This window comes from Lissotriton helveticus, chromosome 4_1 (assembly GCF_964261635.1).
Source record: "Lissotriton helveticus chromosome 4_1, aLisHel1.1, whole genome shotgun sequence".
Lineage (NCBI taxonomy): Eukaryota > Metazoa > Chordata > Amphibia > Caudata > Salamandridae > Lissotriton > Lissotriton helveticus.
This window is the reverse complement of record NC_136063.1, coordinates 1,905,851,698-1,905,876,148: the sequence shown is the minus strand read 5'-3', so window position 1 is coordinate 1,905,876,148 and position 24,451 is coordinate 1,905,851,698. Positions and strand designations below refer to the sequence as shown.

At 42.1% G+C, this 24,451-nt stretch overlaps 1 long non-coding RNA gene across 1 annotated transcript in view; it reads right to left on the bottom strand.

Annotated features, from left to right (window-relative positions):
• Positions 1-4,489, bottom strand: part of LOC144827745 (uncharacterized) — a 126,700-nt gene extending 122,211 nt beyond the window's left edge. Inside the window, exon 1 of the long non-coding RNA XR_013610342.1 lies at positions 4,354-4,489. This is a non-coding gene — a long non-coding RNA (uncharacterized LOC144827745). The remainder of the gene's footprint in view (positions 1-4,353) is intronic.
• Positions 4,490-24,451: the final 19,962 nt, after the last annotated feature.

Sequence of the window (24,451 nt, the reverse complement as noted above, 5' to 3'; positions counted from 1 at the left end):
TGAGTGACGGTCTTTCTGTGTTCGAGGAGGATACATTTGAAGATCTTCCGTAGGAGGTGGAGAGTGTGGAAGCAGGAGGACGAGACAGAGTTGATCTGGTGGTCCATTTTGAGCTCTGAGTCCACGATGTTTCCCAGGTTGCGTGCGTGGTCCGTGGGGGTGGGCGGGCTTCCGAGGGCAGGGGGCCACCCGGTGTCATTTCAGGCGTCTGGGTTAGGGCAGATGATGAGTACTTCCGTTTTGTTTGGGTTTAGTTGTAGGCAGTTGTTTTTCATCCATTTGGTGACAGCTTCCATGCCTTCTCGAAAGTTGTGTCTGGCGGTGTTGGCTTTGTTGGATAGGGAGAGGATGAGTTGGGGGTCGTCTGCGTATGACACAATGTTGAGTCCATAGGTTCTGACAATGGGGGCGAGTGGAGCCATGTAGACGTTGAAGAGTGTAGGGCTGAGGGAGGACCCCTGGGAGACCCCACAGGTGGTAGGTGTAGGGTCTGAGAGGAAAGGGGGGAGTCTGACCCACTGCGTTCTGCCGGAGAGGACGGAGCAGATCCAGTTGAGGGCCTTGTCGTGGATCCCTGGGTCGTGGAGTCTACGTATTAGGGTGTGGTTAGAGACTGTGTCGAACCTGCTGACAGGTCGAGGAGGATGAGGGCTGCTGTTTCTCCTTTGTCCAGTAAGGTACGGATGTCGTCTGTCGCAACAAGGAGGGCGGTTTCCGCATTGTGGTTTTTTCTGAAGCCGGATTGGGAGGAGTCGAGGATGTTGAGCTCTTCGAAGAATGTGGCGAGTTGGCTGTTGATGGCTTTCTCGATGACTTTCGCTGGGAACGGGAGCAGGGAGATGGGTTTGTAGTTTTTGAGGTCGGTGGGGTCTGCCGATTGTTTGTTCAGGAGGGGGTTGATCTCAGCGTGTTTCCAGTCATCATGGAACGAGGCGGTTGCCAGGGAGCGGTTGATGGTGTGGCAGAGCATGGGTGCGATGGTGTCGGCGGCTCTGTTGAAAATGTGGTGTGGGCAGGGGTCCGTGGGGGCCCCGGAGTGCATTGACTTCATTGTCTTCAGTGTGTCTTCGGTGTTAAGGTCGGTCCAGTTGTCGATCGCTGGCTTCAGGGTGTCGGGAGTGGTTGGTGAGGGTTCAGTGTGTTGGTTGTCTTTGTCGAAGTTGTCGTAGATGCTCTTGATTTTGTAGATCTTTTTTCCAAGATGTCATATTTATTGCCCTAAAAGAAATACCCACTGCAAAGACCCTCACCATGCTGTTTATTCAACAAATCATGTGAATGCATGGACTCCCGTTGGTCATTTCCGATAGGGGCCTTCAATTCATTTCCCTATTTTGGTGTAGACTGAGCACATCATTGGAAATAGGTGCTCGACTCTAATCTACCTATCACCCACAGACTGATGGCCAGACTGGGTAGATCAGATTTTGGAACAGGCACTGCAATGTCTTTTGAACTCTACTCCTAAGTGTTGGGAATCCTTATTAACTTTTGTTGAATTTGCCTTCAATACCAGACAGCATTCAGTCACTGGGGCTTGCACCATCTATGTTTAACTGTAAGGGTGGGCGTAGTATGCGTAGTGGGGCTACGCGAAGCTACGTGAAGTGGGCATGATTCTACGCCCACTCACACCCTTCGTGTAGCCCCACTACGTGCCACCTGCCTCCCTCCCACCCTCTTCTACATACATAATTTCAAGTAACAACTACAGTAAAAGTACATTAAAAGCACTTACCTGGTCCGCAGCGTCCCTGCGCTCCCTCTTCTATTTCGCGCCGACTTCTCCCATCCAAATGCGCATGCGCGGCCGCCCTCACATGCGCATTTCTCGCGATTCTTTCAGTATAAAGTAAGGTCCAATGCAGGCGTTTATAGTCACATGTATTTTACATGGATAATAACTTTAGCTAATGCGCTGATAGTGATGGAGGTTTTCATGTCTTTCAAGGGGCACCGGACACCTTTTTGAGCGCATAACTGCGCAGTAATGGGCCATGTAAACTGGAGGCCTGACACAGATAAACACGTGCAACACAAAGATTGACTTCTAATGGATATAAAATGAAAGGTGCTCATAGGGTGTTTAATATACATTTCACCCTCTTTCTGAAGAGATTTTGAGATCATGCCATTGAGAGGTAAAATAGCAATGTTACCCTTTTGCCTGCAGATTGAGAGGGAGATCAAAAAAGAAAACGCAAAGTGAATTGATGGCTAAGCCAGACTTAATATATGATGAAATCGTCCTGGGAATGAGCGAGGTAAGGATGATCTTGGTGGTTGGTGAATACTAAATGGAATGTGATTGACTGCTATAAACAGGGATGGTGTTTAAGGCCCTTTTTTTCTTATGTCTTCTTCATTACATAGTATCTGAACTAGACATTTTGTGGAGAAAATCTTGTGGCTTGGATTACCTCAGCTTGGAATGTTGGTAAGCTTTCTTTGCACTTGAACGTTAGGAAATCTCTTTTTGGAGCATGGTGCACCTATAGTGAAATAATACTTAGTGGTTTGGTATGTTTTTTAAATACATGGGCACGTTATTAGGATTACTTTGTTTCAGACAAGCCATTGAATAGAGACAGATAACACTATATAGGGTGACAGGAATGAGTCCATATCCAAAGACTCAATACAGTAACTAGAATGTTCATGATTCAAAGGACGAATTCAAAACATTATAATTGAGAACATTATTGTATACATGTATTAAATCTTTGTATAAATGGGTGTTAATATAAATGATTTATTGAATAAGTGTACTATACAAATTTGTTGTTTGCGCTCTTGGATATGCTTACTCTTGCACAATGTTTATGTGTAATTAAGTGCTTTTATAGTTTGCATGTGTCTCATTTCTGTCCATTAAGGATTACATTGTGAATAAGAACTATTACCTTAGAATGACCTTATGTTTGTGTTGATTATGTAAAAAATGGAAACTTGTTTCTTTTTGTGTATTCGTGTATGTCAATTGTGGTTTGTCGAGTAATCTTCTAAAGTTCTGTCCAAAGTATGTTTTTTTGACAGCCCTGAAGAAGTTCTTTGTGATTTGGGACGAAACACGTAGGCTGTTTTTTTGATGTATCATCTTGTCTTGTCTAGTAACTTGAAGACATATGGATAAAGACACAAAAAAAAAGAAATAATAAGGACATGAAAATGTTTTTATTTCTAAGAGAATGTAATGGTTTTGGTGTCTCTTGTATAAGACTAGTGTCTACGAAGAATGTAGGATACATGCTTGAGTTCCATATAATTCTATGAGGCCGGATATTTACTCTCTAGGGTACTGTGCTCCTCTATCTGTGTAGTTGCATACGCTGTTTAATTCAGGTTTTATAACGGTTGACCCGAAGAGTGAGCACTGTTTAGACATTTTGGACAAACAGTGTGCAGGCGAATTTCAGACCACAACCGTTTTGTTGTAATTGACCTGCGATTACATGGGCCACGTAAGCAACAACCTATATATGTCAGTCACTTTCAACTAAATGAATCATTAACCCAGGAGCTATGAAATTACAGTTACCAGAAGATTTACCCATTCATCCAGTGTTTAATGTGTCTCTATTGAAGCCCTATTGTGCCCAGACCCTTCCTGCTCTCCCTCCCTGATCTATAACATTGGATGGTCATTTGGAATTTGAGTTACAGAGAATCCTTGATTCTAAGTGTGAGAATAGATGCTTGTTTTACTTGATTGCTTGGAAAAGGTATGGTCCTGAAGAGCAGACTTGGGAAACCGTCAACAATGTTTCTGCCCCTTGCGTGGTTCTTTCCTTCCATGCCCATCACACAGACAAACCACGCTCTGCAGGTTGTTTTTTGTGAGGAAAAACTGCCATGACACCCTCATGCGCCCTCTGAGTACTAGGACTAGCATGCAGGTCTCATGTTACCCGTGTGTTGTTTAATGGCATGCTGTGATATCATGACTAATGTTCCCCAAAGCCAGTCATTCTATTGTGCTTGAGCATGCAAGCTTCCCCCAGAATCCTGTGAACCAATATATTACCTTGCAACTGCTGTTTATAGGTCATTGGTGTTGTTTTCCATTGAGTCTCTGTGAGGTTCCCCTAGAATCCTGTGAATCAATGAATTACCTTGCTCCAGCTGTTGCTGTGGTCTTTTCATTATGCATGTTCCAGTCAAAACAATATCTTGCACCTGCCCTTCCTGTAATGTAAAGGGGAGTGAACTAAAGTATTTTCTTCAAGGGTTCGAGAACCTTCCAGATGGCCATGTGCCCCACGTGCCACACATGATATAGCTACATCCATTGAGCCTTCGAGAGGGCATATAAACTCCACTCAATCCTGGCATGTTGTCACCCTACCCACTCACCTGAAGAATCCAGACAGAACCGAGAAGCCCTCCAGTCTCCTTCGAGTCCAAGATGAACCGGTGGTTCCCGTGACTCCAGCTCCCTTCACCTCCTTCATCTCTCCTTCCTGCACAGCTACTCCTGTTCCCCTGCAACTCCCTGAAATCAAAGCATGAAGACCTTCCTCAAACTTCAGAAAAGTGGAAGAATGAGGCTAAGTACTTGATATCAGGTTAGTATGCACTAATCCTCCTATAGTAGTTAGCAGGACTGATTATTAGTGTCTTCAAAGACTATAGTCTTTTCCTCCTTGCTCTCTCTGTGATTTCCTCCAACACTTCTTGTGTATTCATGCTCCGGATTTCTCTTGCAAACTGTAGGCCTCACAGTGCTAGGAACAGTCATCATAGTCACCAAATATTACAGCAGGGAAAGTCAATACCTGAAGAGCCAGGTTTTCAGTGCTTTGTGAAAGGAAATTTAGTTAGTCAGCTGCTGCAGTTCAAAAAGATGGGTGTTTCAGAGTACAGTTGCCAGATGGGAGAATGAACGGCTACCCCAATGAAATCTCTTAATCCTGGAGGCCTGAAGCAGTTGGGCTGAGAAGGATCAAAGCGACCTTCTTAGCAGGATAAGGAATGGCTAATGTCCTCAGCAAGATGGGACCTTTATTATGAAGTGACTGGGGCATAATGCAGAGAGCATTGAACTGTACTCTCCATTCCTCTGGGCTCCAAAGCAGCTCTTTCATGGCAGTTTTAGCCTTAGAAAATTCAGCAGAAGCCGGGCGGCAGCATTCTAAATGACCTTTAACCTTTTGATCATATATTTAGGGGAGCCAAGATAAAGAGCCTTCCCATTATCAATAGGATGAGGGCTGGATGACCAATCTTCTGGCTCTGAAAGGAAGGAGACTGAGTGGTATTATTAGCAGTCTCAGGACCCGACAGCAGTTAGCTGTAAGCTGCTTTGTTTGGTAGTCCACTGTGAGGCTGAAATCCAGTCATATACCAAGACTTTTAATCAAACATATAGGCAGGGTTTACTTATTTTGCTTATATTATCACCCAAGAGGATAACCTCTGTCTTATCTTCATTAAGTTAAGTTTACACTTAGCCATCCATATGGCTACTCCTTGAAGATATAGGGCAATACAGAGATGACTTGAACTGGTTTCAGGGGAAATGGAGATTACCAGCTGGGTATCATCACTTTAGAAGACAAGTGGTAAACCGTGGGAGCATGTGATATCGGCAAGGGTATACATGTAAAGATAAAAAAAGGGTGGGACTCAGGAAAGACCCCTGAGGCACCCAACAACACAGAAGAGAGCGTCGGAGAAGCATAGGTGATCAAGCACCTGGAAAGTTCTGTTCTCCAGGAAGGAGGATAGCCACTTCAGTGTGTGGCCATCAATACTTACCCCTGACACACGATGGACAAGTGTTGTATGGTCCACCGTATCGAAAGCAGCACTGAGGGCTAAGAGGAGAATGGCTGGTGATCCTCCCTAGTCTAACGGAGGTCCAGCTTCTTAAACCATAGCCAGTAGAGCTGTTTCTGTGCTGTGTAGGGGTCTGAAACCCATTTGTGGGGAGTGGAGAAAATAATTGGTCTCCATACAGAGGTGGTTTTTAACATGTTTCTCCCGGAGTTTCAAAGTACCTGGTAGTAAGGAGATCAACCTATAGTTACTCATAGTTACTCAGACACAGGAGGTCCATACCAGGCTTTTTTAAAAATGGTTTAGTAATCGCGTGTTTCTATTACGGAGAGACCAGTTCTCTAGAAAGGGAGAGATTGAGAGATGAACCAACATGGGAAACACAGCTCATGAAACGATTATTATAGTTGGAATGCATACATGTTTGCAGTTAAAACAATGAGACATAGCCACAGAGAGAGACAAAAAGTTACAGATTCCTAAAAATGGTACATTAGATTTACCTTGCTTGTTTAATATGAAATATCATTCTAGGTCTGCACAGTATGATACATTAAATGACTGTGACATACAAGCCAATGCAAAAGCGGGTCAGAGAAGCATAAAAGGACATGTTAGCAAAGCTATTTAAGATTGGATGGGTATTAGATCGCGGCTGTAAATACAGAAGTGGTGTAGAGAACTGTTAGCATCTAAGGGACTTTTCCCTTCTATAGCTGGTTTGGATAACACAGACCAGTTGAAAAAAAATCTGAAGGTGCAAAGCAGGATGATTCCGATGATGCAGAGATGAAGTGATAGATGAATTGTTGAGGGCAAGACCTCCATTCCATATAACTAGGACGGAACACATTATTGTGAAACAGAGAGCAATTGAGCTAGGGAAGAAATTAAAAGACATACCGGGTTTTAAAGCCAAAGCTTTTGGAAGGTGAATGTGATAGTGGTGCAAATGATTTATTAGATTAATCAACCTGGGCTGTCAAAGGGGAATTTCCTTTAGGAGAGGTTCCAGGGCTTTGTGATCTGATTTACATTCATGTACCATGGAAAAGACATGATTTATGGGCTTTTGCAAACAGTTTTCCAAAATTAAGACAAGAATCAGAGAAATGGTATTCAGAAGTTGATAGAGTTATGTGTGTGTCAAAGGTTTTATGAGCAGGTTTTGATGTGCTGTTTCAATTGTGATCAAGAGAGATATGTCGCTTATATGCCATGGTTAAAGATCGTGGGGAAATGACTAGAAAGGAAACCTGAAAGAACTGTACGATTTTATAAGCTTTATGAAGAAATATAATGAGGTTATTGATCATTTAATGAAGAAGAGGCTCATAAAAAAATGAATTGGTCAACTAACAATGAGAACAACCCAGAACTCAGATGAGTCAGTTCATGCATATTATGAGATGATTGATGCAGGTATACAGACACTGAAGTGGGATGGAAGAGACAACTAAAGAAAGTGTCTCAGGTTTGGTGTCAACTTTTAGACTTGGATTGACACAGAAATTGAGCACACATCTTCAAACAAATGTGATCTGCTGGCAAACTAAGTCAATTGATATGATTGTGGCTTATATAACATTTTGTGGCGATTATTGTACTTCTAAAAAGAAGTTGTCAAAGGAGAAGTTGATGGTGGAACAGACAAGCGTTTTTATACCTGAGGAATGGGATAAACATCCAATTCCATGTTATCTCATGGTGTTCAGGCTCCTGGTCCTCCAAGGGATGGAGTTAAGGGTCATGGTCTAGGTAGACCTAGAGGCTTCAATAAGAACAGATGTGGTATAAATGGACACTGTAAAAGAGATTGTAGAGTGACTATATAGGTGCAGCAACCTGTTAATGAGACAAAGATGGTACCTATGATGACTCTGATGTCAGAGAATGATCCAATGATGGTGTCACATACCCCTGCTCAACATACATATTTGAATAACACAAGGCAGCTCTACAGAGGTATGCCTTCAGCACCATCTTTACTGCCACAGTTACATAATCAGGCAGTACCATACCCAAAGGATTTACAAGTGCACATGAATGTGGTGCAAAAGCGTGTGAGACAATGAGTAATTAATTATTAATTTCCACAATTTGCAGCAAGCCTAGGGGGTAACAAAATGATGCAGTCAGAAGACCTAGTCAGATACAATGATAGTGCTGAAGTGTGAGGAGGATTGCATGCTTGTGCAGTTCTTGAGGTGGACCAGGGTGGTCCATATGCTCAAAATAGTTAATGGTTATCCTGTGTCCTTCATCATTGATACTTGTGGTAGCCATTCCACAGATAAACCAGTGAAAGTTCCTAACCTACCCCTTTTGGGTAAGACGTCAGAGCAATAGCCATTGCAAATAAACAAGTATATAATAACATTTCAGCTATTGTTTCAGTGAAAATAGGTTCAATTACAGATAAGGTTCATGGTTAGTGAAACAAGACCTATTTACCTGCTGGGTTGAGACTTGCATTACAAGTTGAACTGTGTAATTCATTGTGCATCTGACGGTGTACACAGTAAAAAAAAAAAAAACGAATGTTGAGTTTAAATAGAAATCAGATTCAGCAAAAATTTATGCTTTCCAGTTCTCACAGAAGAGGACATACCTCCAGTTTCAAGACAGACTAATAAATGGAAGGTTTGTGACAGGTAAAGTCATTGGGCTTATAAAAAGTGCTAAGCCAATGCAGGTTACATGTTAACAGAGGGCACTCTATCCATGTATATCACAATACAGACGTTCTTGTGAATATGAGGATGGAATTACACCATTGATTGAGACAATGGTGTAACAAGGTATCCTAAGGCAAGATTTGGACAGCTGATGTATCACCCGGATAACAAGGTTATGCAAAGGCAATGAAAGATGGAGAAAAGTACGAGATTTAAGGGTAATTAACGAGATAGTGGTTCTATGTTGTCCAGTAGTCCCAAATCCAGCAGTGATATTGTTTTGAATTCCAGCAGATGGAGAGTGGTTCATAGTGATTGATTTCTATTCAGTACCTTCTTCTCTATGTGTGTATAATTTGGGACCATGGCATTAAGTGAATGAGACTAATCTAACCCTACGTGTCTCTATACAGCCCCGAAATTTGGTGGGGATCTTGAGTAGAAAACCTCTTCTTTTCATAACTTGCTGTCCGTTGTGGTTGATAATATCACACCTGTTAGATGCAAATCATCAGTTAGGTCTTGCCCTTTTGCTCCTTGGTTCATGCCAGCTTTATCAAACGAAAAAAACAAATGTTGAAAACTTGAGCATTACTGGAGAAAAAAAATATAATTCAACAGATAAAGCTATATATAACCATGTTCTGAGGTACTATCATGTGGCCATTTGAAAGGCTCAAGCTGATTACTTTGCTGAACAGATTGCCGTGGCCTTGAATGCTCCAAAGGAGATGTTTAAAATGGTTCAAACATTTCTTTCTCCCAAAGCTTGTACACAGTCTGTTCCTTCTACCACATATCTTTGTGAAAATGTTATATTTTTTTATCTTATGAGAAGGCTGATGAAATCTATGTTGGTTTTGAGAAAGATGATTTAGATGCATTTATCTCTGATGATTGGCTGTTAATTAATACCTAATCTGGCCCTGTGCGTTCTTCTTTTGAGAGCATTTCATTAGATGTATTGGTCCAAGCTATTTCAAACTGTTGTTCGGGATCACCGTTAGATCCATGCCTTCCAGCTATTTTATTTACAGCCTTCCAAACCATTAATCCAGTAATTGATGATCTTCTGAATCACTCACTTCAACAAGCCAAGGTTCCAAAGCTTTGGAAACATGCTCAATTACTTCCTCTATTAAAAAAGTAATCAGCTGACTCTGGGGTTTTATCCAACTTCAGCCCCATTTCCCTTCTTCCAACACTGTCTAAAATGCTTGAGAAAATAGTGAACGGTCAGCGTAACTACTTTTTTGAATGAAATAATTAGTTTGAGTGATTCAATCTGAGCTCAGGCCCTGTCATAGCACAAAATCTGCTATGCTTGAAGTCACAGAGTTTATTAGAAATTGAGTCATGGCCAGGGCCGTGTTGCAATAGTGGTCTTATTAGACCTCTCCACTACCTTTGACATTGTTTCTCACCACATACTGCTACATCATTTAGCAAACAGTGGCATTGGTGGGCATGCCTTATAGTAGCTATGGTCCATTTGCTTTGACCAGTATTGTTGCAATGCAAGCGTGGTAAACGTTTATTGTAAGCTTACTCTCTTTACTACTCTAACCATATTGGCCTTTTACAATTAGACATCTAATGCATTTCCGTTTACCAGAGAGGCGATGTTCCTCTGATTAATCTTTCTCCTTCGATAGGAGGGGTGGACATTAGGTTTGAAAAAACACCACATTAGCTGTCCAATGAGGACCATTAATTGACTGCTAACTCACAAATTTGAGATCAGATTTAGGTACTCCACTCTTTATACCATGCTGTATAAATAAAGAATAGCAACAGGAAGACCCAACCTCCTGAAGAAGGGAATTTGGGCTAGAATTTTGCAGACTAAAAGTTCTGCGATGACTAGACGGAACAAAAGAAGAAATAATTGATGTTCTGCCAGAGCTCACTGATTCTCCCTGCAACACATTTAAGTCATCAGTAAACTAGCACTTTAAATGACATGCTTAGAAAAAGACCTCAGCACTCTCACAATGAGGAAAATAAATTGATCAATGTGCTCTTAAACTGAAACACATGCATTTATTAACACAGCAGTTTTGGAAGGAAAGACAAAATATACTTATTAATGCACTTTACCAGATGTCAAATCAAAGGAGTCAAATATGGATAACATGTACACAAAGCAGGAAAACATATGAAATATGTACACGAAGCAAGGAAACATAGAATATATATACAAAGTAAGTAATAGAAATACATCACCAATAGAGTGTCTTTCAACATTCTGGCCAGCACAACTGGGGGGCCCTCACAATCAGACAGAAGTCTCGATCAGGATCACCAAAAGTCCCTGTGGCAATGCATCCATTCCACAGAGAGCTCTTGTCTGAGAGCCAAGATTCGCCATCTTTAATACCTTTTACTGAACACAAGGAGAGATTTCTAGAAACCTCTACCTCTTTCCCCTTTTCTTCTATTGCAAAAACAAGGGTGACCGTACAGGTCTGTGTTGAGGTCACTCGCAGAAGCTGGCCAGGCCCCTGTGTTTGCTCTGAGGCAGAGCTGTACATTCCACATATTTCTCTGGCAAACAGAATCTCAACCCTGTGAAGGGTACCAAGTGTGCATCCCCCACAATATGTTCCGGCTTACTCTGCACGGTAATTAGCGAAAAAAGGTGAAGAGCAAAACATCCCCTCCCCACCCTGTAACTGCATGAGAGCACAGAAAATGGATTCAGTTATACAAAATGGAGTCAATGGTCAAAGTATTATTCCTCAGAGCTCACACCTTCTAAGTCTTTACTCCTGTCTGGTATCTAAGTGCAACAATGGTGAATTTCTAACAATTGGCAGACTTTGCCCTCCTTTGCGAGAATGATATCAAGGGCAAGTCAATTTTGAATCACCATCGATCTTATCAATATAATTTCTTTATCTACAACAGAAAACCCCCCAGTTTTACTGGTGGCAAGTTTATCAACAATAGCAGCCTGCTTTCTAATTTTTTGAGAGTTTAATGCTACTACTACCGAAGGTATTAGAACATCTAATAAATGACCTACTATTTCAGTTGAACCTGCGCTTCTTTTCTTTCTCGCATTTGTATCCACTAAGAATCTTGTCCTCCTATCTTGAGTCCTTGTCAAACTCACCAGTACAAGAGGCAATGCATCTGGTCTCTTTAGAGATGTAGAAGGGCATACGTTTGACAATCTGGATTTCAATGTGCCATTGATCAGCTGCACCAGACCAGAAGCCTCTGGTAGGTAACTGCAATGAAGCTTCTTCTCAACCTGTAGTGCTGCACATAACATTTTTAGAACTTCATCATTATCACCTTTGGACTTGGGCAAAATACTATTTTTGGCACATTAAAATCTTACTTCACTAGTCTTAGCCATAACTTCACTACCAAAATTTGGTTGCAGCGCAAACATGGTAAAATGTTATTGTATGCTTACTCTCTTTACTACTATAACCGTACTGGGCCCTTTACGATTAGACAATCTGCAGCATTTACATTTACCACAGAAGCAATGATCCTCTGATGAATATTTCTCCCCCGATACGAGGGGTGGAAGTTAGAGTGGCCAAAACACCACATTGGCTGTCCAATGAGGACCTTTAATTGAGAGCTAACGCACAAATTTGAGATCAGAATTTGGTATACCTCTTTTAAGACCATGCTGTAGAAATAAAGAACAGCAACAGGTAGACTAGAATTATGCAGACTAATTATTCTGCTATGGCTACATAGAACAAAAGAAGTAATACTTGATGTTCTGACAGAGCTCGATGATTCTCCCTACAACGCATTTAGGCCATCAGTAAAGTAGCACATTTAAGTAGAAGAACCAACAAGACTGAATAATAAACTCAGACAGATATTAGATTAATGGGATATTGTATTAAAGATTCAAAATCCATAGCAATAAGCAATCTTTTGTGAATTTCAGTTAAGAATATCACAGTTTGCATTAAACCGCCAAACATTTAGGCAAGATTTTATCAGATGGGTATTATGAGAATCAGTTTAATGAATTACAGAGTATCACTACCATTTAAAGCAGAAGGATAGTTTTTTTGTCTAACAGCTCAAATCCTATGAATAGAGGGAAAGGGTTCACATTTAAAGTACATTAAGAGTGAGACCTTTAGCATAAAACAAAAGAAATAAAGACAAATTGAATTGAAATGGTTCAGCATAAAAAGGTTTGAGTCCATCGGCTAATAACTGAAGCATCAGCAAAGGAATCCAAAAATCGATCAGCATTTGGGTCTCAGAGTAGGAAAAATCAGAATGACGGTGAGTATTTTCAAGAAACAAAAATCAATGATGCTGAGTGTTGCCCATCCTTTGGGGTTTCGTCTTTTCTAAAATCTCTTACAAAGTCCCAGTGACGTAGCATCACACCACCATCGAAAGACTGTCATATGCTCAGATTCACATAATCTCACCCGCGACAGTAAGATGCTTTTCCATGCTGGTGATGAGAAACTAAAGATTCAGAAGCCCACAGAGGCTTGACATTGGTGAAAAAGAAATACAAAGTATTAGTCTGTAGTAACAGCTGAAATCCTGTTCCCACAGGAATAAATCACTGTGAATGTTGAAGAATTTAGGAATGTTGAAAGTTACACATATACTGAACAAATAAAACAACATTTCACTAGCTGTAAAAGGACCACTGTATTAGGTATGGGGAAAGGTCAGCATTGCAGAAAAAGCATTTTTGGAAAAACCTTTAAATTGGCATTACACATTTCGAATGTGTTCAAAAGTGGATTATTGGTAGTGGTAAATAGACATCTACCACTCACAATAAGAGCTAGCGCTCAGAATAGGTCTCGGAAAATTATTCCCATGCTCAACCCTTGATAGCTTGCTGCGGGCAGGCAGTCATAATTTCAGAGACAGGTATGTAGAGCATTTAAAAACACCAAATCAGTAAATAATTAGGACACAACTCACAATAAAAATCCCACACCAAATTATAAGAATAGGAAATATTTGTACCTAAAATGACACCAAAACATAAAACATCCAATATGGGGACCCGGGGATATGATTTTTTAAAGATTGAGCACTATATTGCACCTATAGCGTCGACTGAGACATCTAGTCACACTAGACAGGACCAAAGTCAAAGTTTCAGGCTGACTGCGATGGAGTACTGCGTGGCTACCCCTCATGGTAGGCCTTGGTCAAAGTTTTTACCTTCTGACTTAGAAACATTTCTGGAGCTTTTTTTTTCAGGGTCCCTCGAGGCTCTCCTCCAGTCTGGGTTCTGTGAGGGTTTGCCGGCTTGACTTTCAATGAGATTCTGTTCAAACTCTGGAAGTTGGACTTCTAGCGCTTTCAGCGTGATGAACGAGAGATTCAGGCTGGCTCGCGATTGAAGATGGGCAGCTTGACTCTCATGATGAAGCCGGTCAAGAATTTACCTTCGAACTTAGAAATGTTTCTGAAGCTTTCTAGCCATGGTCCCTCGATGCTCTTCTCCAAACCAGGTTCCGTGAGGGTTCGCTGGCTCCCGGTCAAACTGTGGAAGTCAGGCCTCTGGAGCTTTTCAGCGGGACAAACCAGGGATCCAGGCCGGCTTGTGGTTGAGGGTCGCCGGCTTGACTCTCCAGGTGGAGTCGGCGAACTTATGGAGCTTTTTTCCAAACTTCTCCAAACTTCTGGAATTTCTTCACGAAGTTCCTCTTGGGTCCCAAAGGGATCAAAACAGTATGGATGCTCCAAGATTGACCTTGAAAGTTTGGGACTTCAGTTCCCGCAATCTACTTGGACAAAACCCTTACAAATCCGCTGCTAGCACTCGAGGCTGGGGATTCTTTGTGGTGATAGTACAGATGAGCTCTTTTAACCTGTAGCTTGCAGGGAGACCACTGTGTATTCCTCTTGAAGCCAGTTAGGTCCACAGGCCTGTAGTTCCGAATTGTGCAGCAGGCACAGTCTGTCAGAGTGCAGGGTCTGGCTGGTGCAAATCAAAATTCCAGCATGGACACTTCTTCTCTGGGATTAAGCAGGATGGCACTCCTGTCCAATGAAGTGCAGGGCAACACCCCAGAGCATGACCACTTACTCCAATGTGTGGCACAATGGTCTCCCAGAGATCACTATTCTTCCAAACTTCAATATGGCTGAAATCTCAGCAGAGGAGCAAAAACTAGCTAAACTTACCTTCAGTATGGCTCATTTCCATAGCTCTCCTCCCCCTTGGCATCTGCAAATTCCTTCCTTAACTCTACTATCTGCCTGGGTTCCGAGTAGATGGGGGATAGATGGACCTGGCTGTCTCTGCCTGTCCCCTTCTGCCTGTGAAGCTGATGCTTTACGACCCCTAACCCTTGCTCTGGCATACTTGTAGAGAAAAAGGTCCTCTTACGAGAGATAGCATCTCTCACTAGGTGCCACTTATCTCTTCATCAAAGCAGCCTGGCTAATCTTCTTAACTCTGCACATCAGTAGAGACCACAGGAAGACTGAATTTTGGGGTACAGACAAGAACGTCTTATAGCTTCTTTTCTGTATAATTTAGGATAAGTCCTTGAATGATATGTTCTTTGATTTCTAGCATTAGCTTTAAGGTAATAAACTATTGCAGTGTTAACCTATGTGGCTGTGGATCTACAAGGGGGAAATGAAATGTCCAATTTCTCCAACACCAGGGCCCATAAAAACTCTTTATAACGACCATGCTTATAGCTACATGACCCCCCTCTCCCCCAGGGACACCAAGGGGACACTTTAGGGGTTCTGGATATGCAAAAATATGTAGATCCTCACTCCACAGTGCTCTTAGCACAAAAGTCAAATTTGGGAAGCACTTTACTATGATGGGGGAAGTAAAATGTGCCATTGCTATATCCCTGGGACACATAAAACAGCTTTTACAAGTGTCCTTCTTATACATACCTGACCCCCCATCACTGGGACACCCAGGGGAGACCCTGGGGGTACCTAATAAGCCAAGGTATTGTAGTTTATCAATTTGTAAGTGCCCTACCACTGATTTCGAGTTTGGGCACAATTTGCATTTAAAAGCAGTCCTTCAGCACAGGGCTGATTTTAAAAGGACCCCAGGCTCTCAGCAGTGCACACATGCAAGTGCAGAAAGGTCTCTTAACTGCCATGCCCTATTATTGACTAGAGACTTAAAGGTAGTTTTAATCCCACTGCCCTATTATCAACTAGGGGCTTATAGGGTAGGTCATAGGGATACCATAATACATAGTGTACCCTAATGTGTGTGTGTGTTTTCAATGTGTTTTCCCCATAGCACTGGGCCTGGTTAAGCAGAGCCCATGGCCAGTCAGAGTCAGTTACCACCAGTACCAGAGAGCAAAACCTGGGGTTCCTGGGGCACAGGATGACTTTAAAACAAAATTAAATAAACTCTGAGGGGGAGATTTTCAAAGAGTTTGCGCTGGCGCTCGAATGATGCAAAGCAGCACAAAACCTCACACACATTTTCAGATAGGCGCAAGTAAGTATTTGCACCATATTTTAAAGTTAGCGTGACGCGCAAGCGGTTTTGCGTCACTCAGCGCCAAAGTCGAATTAATGTATGCAGAGTGGGTGTGACACGGCATTAGTGTATGGGTGTAGTTTTGCACACCTTTTACTACATTAAACTGTTGCTCAAACAATTAAACTCATGTGTGTGCAACCTTGACGAAGGTAGCCTCTCCCAATCACAATATAAATGAGTGAAACTTCACTCGACAACAGTTTGCACAGCGCAAATCCACTTTTCATATTATTAACAACAGTTTGTTCATACTACCTGACAAACTACACAAAAAATATTTTTTTGCCTCACACTATACATTATACATTACCATATGTATTTTAATCATCATGCATGTAAATACACAATGTCCTTTTGCATAAATTAACAACACTCTGAAATATGAACGAAAATTCAATCCAAAGTTCCATCTTTGATCTTCATCATGTCAACAGCCCTGTCAATTGTATTTCGGGATTTAAACAATTCCTTCTTCAGGGGCCTCTGTGAAAAATAACATGAACGTTTTTTGTAAGTATGGGCGAATTTTACGGATTTGCGGTCCGCAAATTCGCGCGAAATCGCAAAAAAATCCACAGATTTGCGCAAATAGTCTATTTGCCACTATCTAGCGGCAAATCAGTAAGTGCTACCTCGTTGGGTAAATGTATTGTGCTTTTCCTACACTACAGCTGCGTAAAGGGCCAGAAGAGTTATCTCCAGTGACCACGTGTGTCTGTAACTTTGCCACCGTGCCGATAGGCGCCGAGGTCCCTCGAGTGAGCTGTCCATCACAGTGGGGAAAAGGGCGGGAAGACGTTGCATACCCTAGTGTGTGTGTGGCGAGGCCAAACGGGCAGGGTATCTATGCGAGTTCACATGCCTCTTGTTTATAAAGGGTCAGAGACTGATCGGAGCAGCAGATGAGGAGAAAGCAGCCTCCTGGTCACAGGAAGTACACGGGGATTGCGCTCGAGAAACTCGTGGATGCAAAGACCTCCTTAGGATTACATCTAACTGTAGGCGGTAGATATTGGGAGGAAGCACACGTGGACCGTGCTCACTAGTTGTTTGGGCTGATTATAATGCGCGACTGAATTTGAGCTTCAACTCGGGCACCTGCTTATATCTGTAAGTGTTTCCTGTTGAGGTTTAATTTTTGTGACAGGAGCATCGTGCCAGAATGAATCCTGCCTGCATATTTATCCACGAAGATGCCACTGTGTAGTGCCATACCTCTACTCAACTGGAGTACTTTCTACTGGCTAATCAGTAAGTGCTACCCCGTTGGGTAAATGTATAGTGCTTTTGCTACACTACAGCTGCGCAAAGGGCCAGAAGAGTTGTCTCCAGTGACCACGTGTGTCTGCAACTTTGCCACCGCGCCGAAAGGCGCCGAGGTCCATCGAGTGAGCTGTCCATTATAGTGAGGAAAGGGCGGAAAGACGGACTTGCATACCCTAGTGTGTGTGTGGCCGGGCCAAACGGGCGGGGCTTCTATGCGAGTTCACATGCCTCTTGTTTATAAAGGGTCAGAGACCGATCAGAGCAGCAGATGAGAAGAAAGCAGCCTCCTGGTCACAGTAAGTACACGGGGATTGCGCTCGAGAAATTTGCGGATGCAAAGACCTCCATCAAGGATTACATCTAATTGTAGGTGGTAGATATAGGGAGTAAGCACACCTGCCTAGCCTAGACTGTGCTCACTAGTTGTTTGGGCTGATTATTTGAGCTTCAACTCGGGCATGTGCAAAAAAATCCGCCCGCGAGCGAATTTGTGAATTATTTGCCTATTTCGCGAGATTCGCGGATCGCGAAATTGCCGAAAATTCACAAATTCACAAATTCTTGTGGTAACCTCAGTAAGAAATCAAAGCACAGGGATAGAAGGTCCTTCTCCTTAAATGCAACCAATCATGGCAAAATGAACTGAAAGTGAAAGAAGGATCCGTGAAGTGGCTTCATGCCATCAATATTGCCAAACCCAAAAAACATTGTGCAAACACCGACCCACAAAAACCACGGTGTCACAAGCAAAAAGCAAATGCTAGTGCCATCATGTGTGAAACTTTTGCTATAAAAGCAATTAGATAGAGTGAACTAGAATGGTGAGAAACTCCATGTATACCAAAATTGCCCTCCCTTAATTTGATGTCTGGAGTGATGTGTACCAAATCTTACTGTCAAACTCTCCCCCAGTGCGACAACAACCGATGCTAAGCACTTACTCTGAGCACATGAACATCAGAATACATTGTCCATGTACCTCCTTTGTAAAACTTTTTATCTTCTCTGTAATGCAAATCACCCGATATTAACATCATTATTGCATTGGGTTGGTCCAACCAATTCCACAACCATTCTACAGTGAAATATTTTAGTACCTCTAAACTCAGTGAGTAACCCCACTGGCAGCTTGTTCTGAACTGCACAATGACACGAGGCAGTACCCCGCCTGTGAATATTTAAATTCCCACATTAATTCATAATCGAAGCCGAGTCAACACTGTCTGTCACTAAGAAACCCCATCCCCAACACAAAGAAACAACTCTTACAGCTACTGCGATGAATTTCGTTAAACTGCCATCAGCTGATTAACAATATCTGCATCACACCGATGGCAGCGATGTTATAACATGTGAAACAGCGATGAAGGACTACTCCACCACAACTTGTAATCTTGTAATGTGTGTTTTGTTCCTTTCACACACCCCCTCTAACGAAGGTGTAAAAAACATGAATAAGGGACTACAGCTCATAAACCTGTGTCGACCTGTGTCGGCCATCTTATCAAATGTCTTATGTACTGTTGCTACTTGAACGTTTGATATATGTTGGGAAGACCGAAAGGAAAGTTAAGACTCGAATCACTGAGCACAAGAGTACTATTAGAACCCACAACGTCAAGTCCAATTTAGTCACACTGGTATGAACATTGTCACACCATAGCACAGTTAAAATATACCATTTGGGAAAAGGTAGCAGTGATTGTTGGTCTTGACAATGCTAGGGTATTGTCACAACAAAAAATTTGGTGGATAAGGAAACTACAGACTATGTCCCCAGGGGACTGAATGATAAAATGGACATGATTGGTTTTTCATGAGGAATTGATTTGTATCATCATGTTCTGTATTGTGGGCTCTTGTATTGGGACCTCAATCTTCAATTTCTCTGTTTGTACATATGTAAGCATTAATGGCAAAAAAGTCTATAAAGGGAGAATTTTCTCCATTTTCTTTATCTACATTATTTTCATTTTTTTCACATCTTTTTATTAATATTCTTTTCATTTCCCTTCACAAATTAGAGCAATTTTCAACAAATGTAATTCATTTGTCGGGTCCTTTTTAGCTGTGCTGAAGGCACACAACACCATAGAGTGAGAAACTTACATTCTATATATCTCATAGGATAATTTGTCATTGGCGGGTATTGAAGGAACAGGAGGAGCATGCAGCACTGTTCAAGTATCAACCCGCTTTTATACAGATTTCAATTTATTAAGCAATTCATATAAAAATGGCAATCGGTGCTAAACAAATGTTCATTGGACTTGATTCTTTTGTTAATTGAGGAATTTTCAAGAACAATTCAGTTTTCAGAAGAAGTGACCATGCTTAAAAAAGAATTATTGTCTCGGTGTGAAGTTGAATACTGGAAAACTATGTTAGAAGACCTGAACAACAAATTGGGCTCATATGGCAAGGATATTCAAGAGTGGAAATTGAGGAAATTTAATAGGGACACCATTGATTATAAACTCAACGAGTTGTACATCTGGCCAGACGGAGAATCACACAAAAACCAGTGTCCTCATCTCAAGAAAGCATCATTTCCGATCAAGAATTAGACACCACGAGGACACCAATGAGTGTAGATCATCCACAAGAGAGAACAGTGGTTCAACCTGGTCATGCTACAACTCAAGAAACTGGTATTACATCTACATCCAAGAGGTTTTTTTAGCCAGTGGCCAAATGTCTGGCAGACCGCCGGATCAAACTACAGCAAAAAAACACACAGAGGTAAAAGAAACAAACAGGACAGCCGCAATTTGAGGAGCAGAACGAAGACTTAATTATAAACATTTCTTCAACTACCTTAACACCATTCCAGAGACGCACACTAAACAAAGGTACATTATTCGTACCAATGTATCATACCAACAGTTTGGAGATTGACATTTCAATTTTCAAGTTTATTCGGAATCTGAAACTACGACATTTTTTCAACAACGTGGTACCGAGATCTGAAATGGTGGAACTTGGAGATTCAGTGCAAGATGATGCACCCTATAAGGAGTTTAAGCCACGCAGCACATTCATGGCACCAATATCCCACAAGTTGTTAGAAACATTTGAAATCATGGTTAAACAGGATATTGCCAAACTGAATTTACAACCAAAAATTCAATCACATTTATCCAAAAATGAAGTAAGAAGAATTAAACAATTAGCTAATAATTCCAAGTTAACTTTTCAAACAGCGGATAAGGACGGTGCCCTAGTGATCATGGACACCTGTGTCTATGAACAGAAAGTGTTGGAACATCTCCAGGATAAAAATACATACTTGGAACTTGATGAAGATCCAATAAAAGAAATAATGGATACTTTGGATTCAATTTTGGCAAATGTGATGCAGAATGAATGGATATCCATTAACACCCGCAGTTTCTTGCGTGTTCAGCACCCAAGACGTCCTGCGTTATACATGCCCCCCCAAAGTTCATAAAAACTTGTTTGATCCACCTTTTCAACCCATAGTATCCAGATGTGGTTCAGCTTTTGAAACTCCAGGAAAATACATTGATTATTTTTTACAAGGATTCGTCCAGAATTGGAAAACTTACATTAAAGATACCACACATTTTCTACAACTTTATGAACCATCTAGACTTGCAAACGTACCAGGATTGGCTATTATGTTCAATGAATGAAGCTTCATTGTACACGTCTATACCCACACAAGAAGGTCTGGAGGCCTGCGAATGGGCCTCATAACAGTCAACAAACATAGAAGCTAATAAGGTGTTCATATTTGAATTGCTACAATTTTGCTTACAGCACAGTTATTTTGAATGGAATAACAAATTCTATTTACAGATCAGTGGAACATCGATGGGCTTTCCCGGGGCATAAGCATTCGCCAACATTTTTTGGCCACGTTTGAGCAAGATCACATTCTGTCTGACATGTAGTGGAGTTCCAATTTGGTCTTCTATGGAAGATTTAATAATAATGTTTTTCTAATTTGGAAAAAATCACAATTGGATTTAGAAATCAAAATCCAAGAATTTATCAATAAAAATCCTCGGATTACATTCACGCTCATGATCAGCAAACACAGCATATCGTTCTTGGATGTGCTAATCATAAAAGGAGCAGAGAATTTGGAAACATCTGTTTTTAAGAAAGAAACTGACAAAAATAGTTTGCTATCATTCACAGGTTTTCGTCCTCAGAGTCTTGTTCGGAATTTGCCAAGCTCCCAATTGTTGAGAATGAAGAGGATTGAATTGTCGGAACCCTTGTTACATCAAGCTTTGGGAGAACCAAATTCAAATTTTGAAACAAAGACGGTATCCAATTTGCATTTTGGATAAAGCCATGGACAGAATTCAGAACACCCAATGGCATGATTTACTCAAAACGTAAAAAAAGAAGGAACAAACTTGCATGGTCTTCGTATTAAAATACTCATCAAAATCAACTGCAATAAGATGCATTATCAAAACAAGATGGGAGATTCGTCAATCAGATCCGGATTTCAATGGATTATTGATGAACCACCATTATTTGTACACCAGAGAAGTAGAAATCCAAAGGTATTACTAAAGAGTCCAAATATCATCATGGTCTTAGTCCCATCAGGGATGCGCAAATGTTTCAATTGTGTAAATTGCAATAACGTGATGACTAGCAATAATGTGCATCATCCTCACTCAGGATTACCAATCACATTGAGATATTCAGGAGACTGCAATTCTTCCAATGTAATCTATGGTATTAAATGCCCATGCGGTTTGATGTACGTTGTACACTGAGCACAAGAGTACTATTCTGGTCACATCCACTTCTCATGCGGCGGGCCACACCCTAGATGGGATTTTCTCTAACGATCACCGTATTAGGGTGGGAGAGCCCATTCCGCTAGCTTGGTCAGACCATTTTGCCATTCCCTTTAGTTTAAGGGTTTCGACCTCTGTGAATACGCGACCTGAAAATAGGAAAATGGTTGACAAACGGAATCTTAAGTTGATCAGTAATGAGGACGTTGCAACGGCTTTGACAACTTTTCATATTCCAGTTTATATAAGTGCTAATTTAGCTGCCGTCGAGCTATCCAAAAAGTTAGTAGCAGTTATGGATACTTTAGCTCCTGAAAAACGTAATTATTCAGCAAGGAAAAGGCCCTCTGCGCCTTGGTTCTCTGATAGATTGCATAAGCTTAGACAGGAATGTAGGAGGCAGGAAAGATTATGGCGCATGGAGTTAACATCCTCAGGCAGAGACTTGCATAAACAATGCTTAAAAGTATATAAAGCAGCTATTTTGGAGGAGAAGGGAAGGTTCTTTGTTAAAATACTCGAAAGAGAATTTTAATCCTGTTAATTCCCTTATTTCTCCTTCAATTACTGACCCTGTGGAGGCTTCACAGGAGCTCTGCGACAGGCTTTCAGCTTTTTTTTGCACTAAGATTTTAGACATATATTCCCAGCTGGAAGCCTTAATCCTTAATAAGGACCTAGATGCCTAGTCTGAAATGTATCCAGTGGAAAGCTCCAGCAATAACAAGACCCCCAGCTTACTTTCCTTTCCGAGTTTGTCATCAAAGATTACAGACCACTTATTAGAAGGAATTAGGTCTGGGTCTGCAATGAACTCTTGCCCTCTGAAAGTCCTAAAACGTGCAAAAGGTGCTATTTTACTGCATCTTACCACTGTCCTTAATTTAGCTATCTCGGAGGGGCAATATCCCTTGGCTTGGAAGGCGGCAGTAGTTAGGCCACTTTTAAAAAAGCCATCTTTGGACCCGATGGAACTGAAAAATTGTCGACCCATCTCCCTCTTGCCGTTTCCAGCAAAGATCTTAGAATCTCATCTGAATTTCCATCTGAGCCCCTACCTGAGGGACCATCAAATTTTTCATGGTTCCAAACACGGCGTCAGAAGCAGTCATAGCACGGAAACTACGCTCACTGTGGTGCTTAATAACATCCTTACGCAGGTGGATGCAGGCTATACCACCTTGCTAATCCTACTCGATCTCACCGCAGCTTTTTATACCCTTTCCCCACTGAGACTTGTGGAACGGCTCAGGCAGATAGGTGTTGGGGGCTCGGCTCTAGGACTTCTCGCCTCCTTCCTTAGTGAGCAGACCCAAACAGTGAAATTGGGCAATATCTACTCTGATCCAATTCCTCTTTTATGCGGTGTGCCTCAGGGCTCTTCCTTGAGCCCCACATTGTTTAATATCTATGTTGCCCCGCTAGAAAAGGTGGTAAAATCTTTTGGTCTGGAGGTGTTGTCATATGCGGACGACACGCAGATCATGGTGTCCATCACTCATCATAAGCAAGGCTGGAGCAAGCGCGCTGTGTTAGAGGGCCTCACCGTGACTAGTGGTGGGCTGCTTGGTAACACCGCTTGCCTGAATTTTGAAAAACGCTGCTATTGTTAATGCTGATATCGCTAACCTTTTAATCCAGTTTTAAAAATGTTCTACCTGTGTTATTGTATCTTGCACTTGATTTTCCCGGCATCTCGCTCCCAGCGCCCCCTCACTTCCGCCTCTGCACTTCCGGGCAGTTCTTGGTCTAGTGTCTGGAATAGGCAGCCGCTGCACAGCAGGGCTGAGTGGTGGGTGGGAGGAGTCACGGGCATCATAAGCAAGGCTGGAGCAAGCACGCAGCTTGCGCGTGCAGTGGGCGCGCCGCAGGTCCGCAGCGGGTGCGCCTAAGGCAAGCCCGTCAGCGCCCATCCATGCCCGGTCGGGATCAGGGGCCAGGACCCCTGGCCCCCACCTCCTGTACCATAGACAGGGACTCTTGTCCTTAAATCATGGAGTACTGCAGCCACACCATACAGTAACAGCCAAGCTCTGGCAAGAAGGGCAGCTAAAGTCACAACCAAGCCCCAAAAAACGAAAAGACACAGCACCCCCCACCCCCCAAGGTCTGCAAACCAGCAAGGATGCAGCTTTGCGTTGCTCAACACTCGTTCACTACAGAAGCACAACCTCGAGGTCTTCTCACTCCTTCAGGAAGATCGCCTCGACATTCTAGGGGTCACGGAAACGTGGCTGGAAGAGTCATCGCATCTCTGCCACCAAACTTCGCGGCTTTCCACCACAACAAATCGGGTAGCACAAAAGGGGGGGGGCGTTGCCTTCCTCTAAAACCGTTTATTCAAGACAGAAACTCTCTGCTTGGAAAGCATTGAGGGTGCTGATGTACTGGAAGTTAAGTTATGTTCCCCCATAGACTGCTCTGTAATATTACTAGTC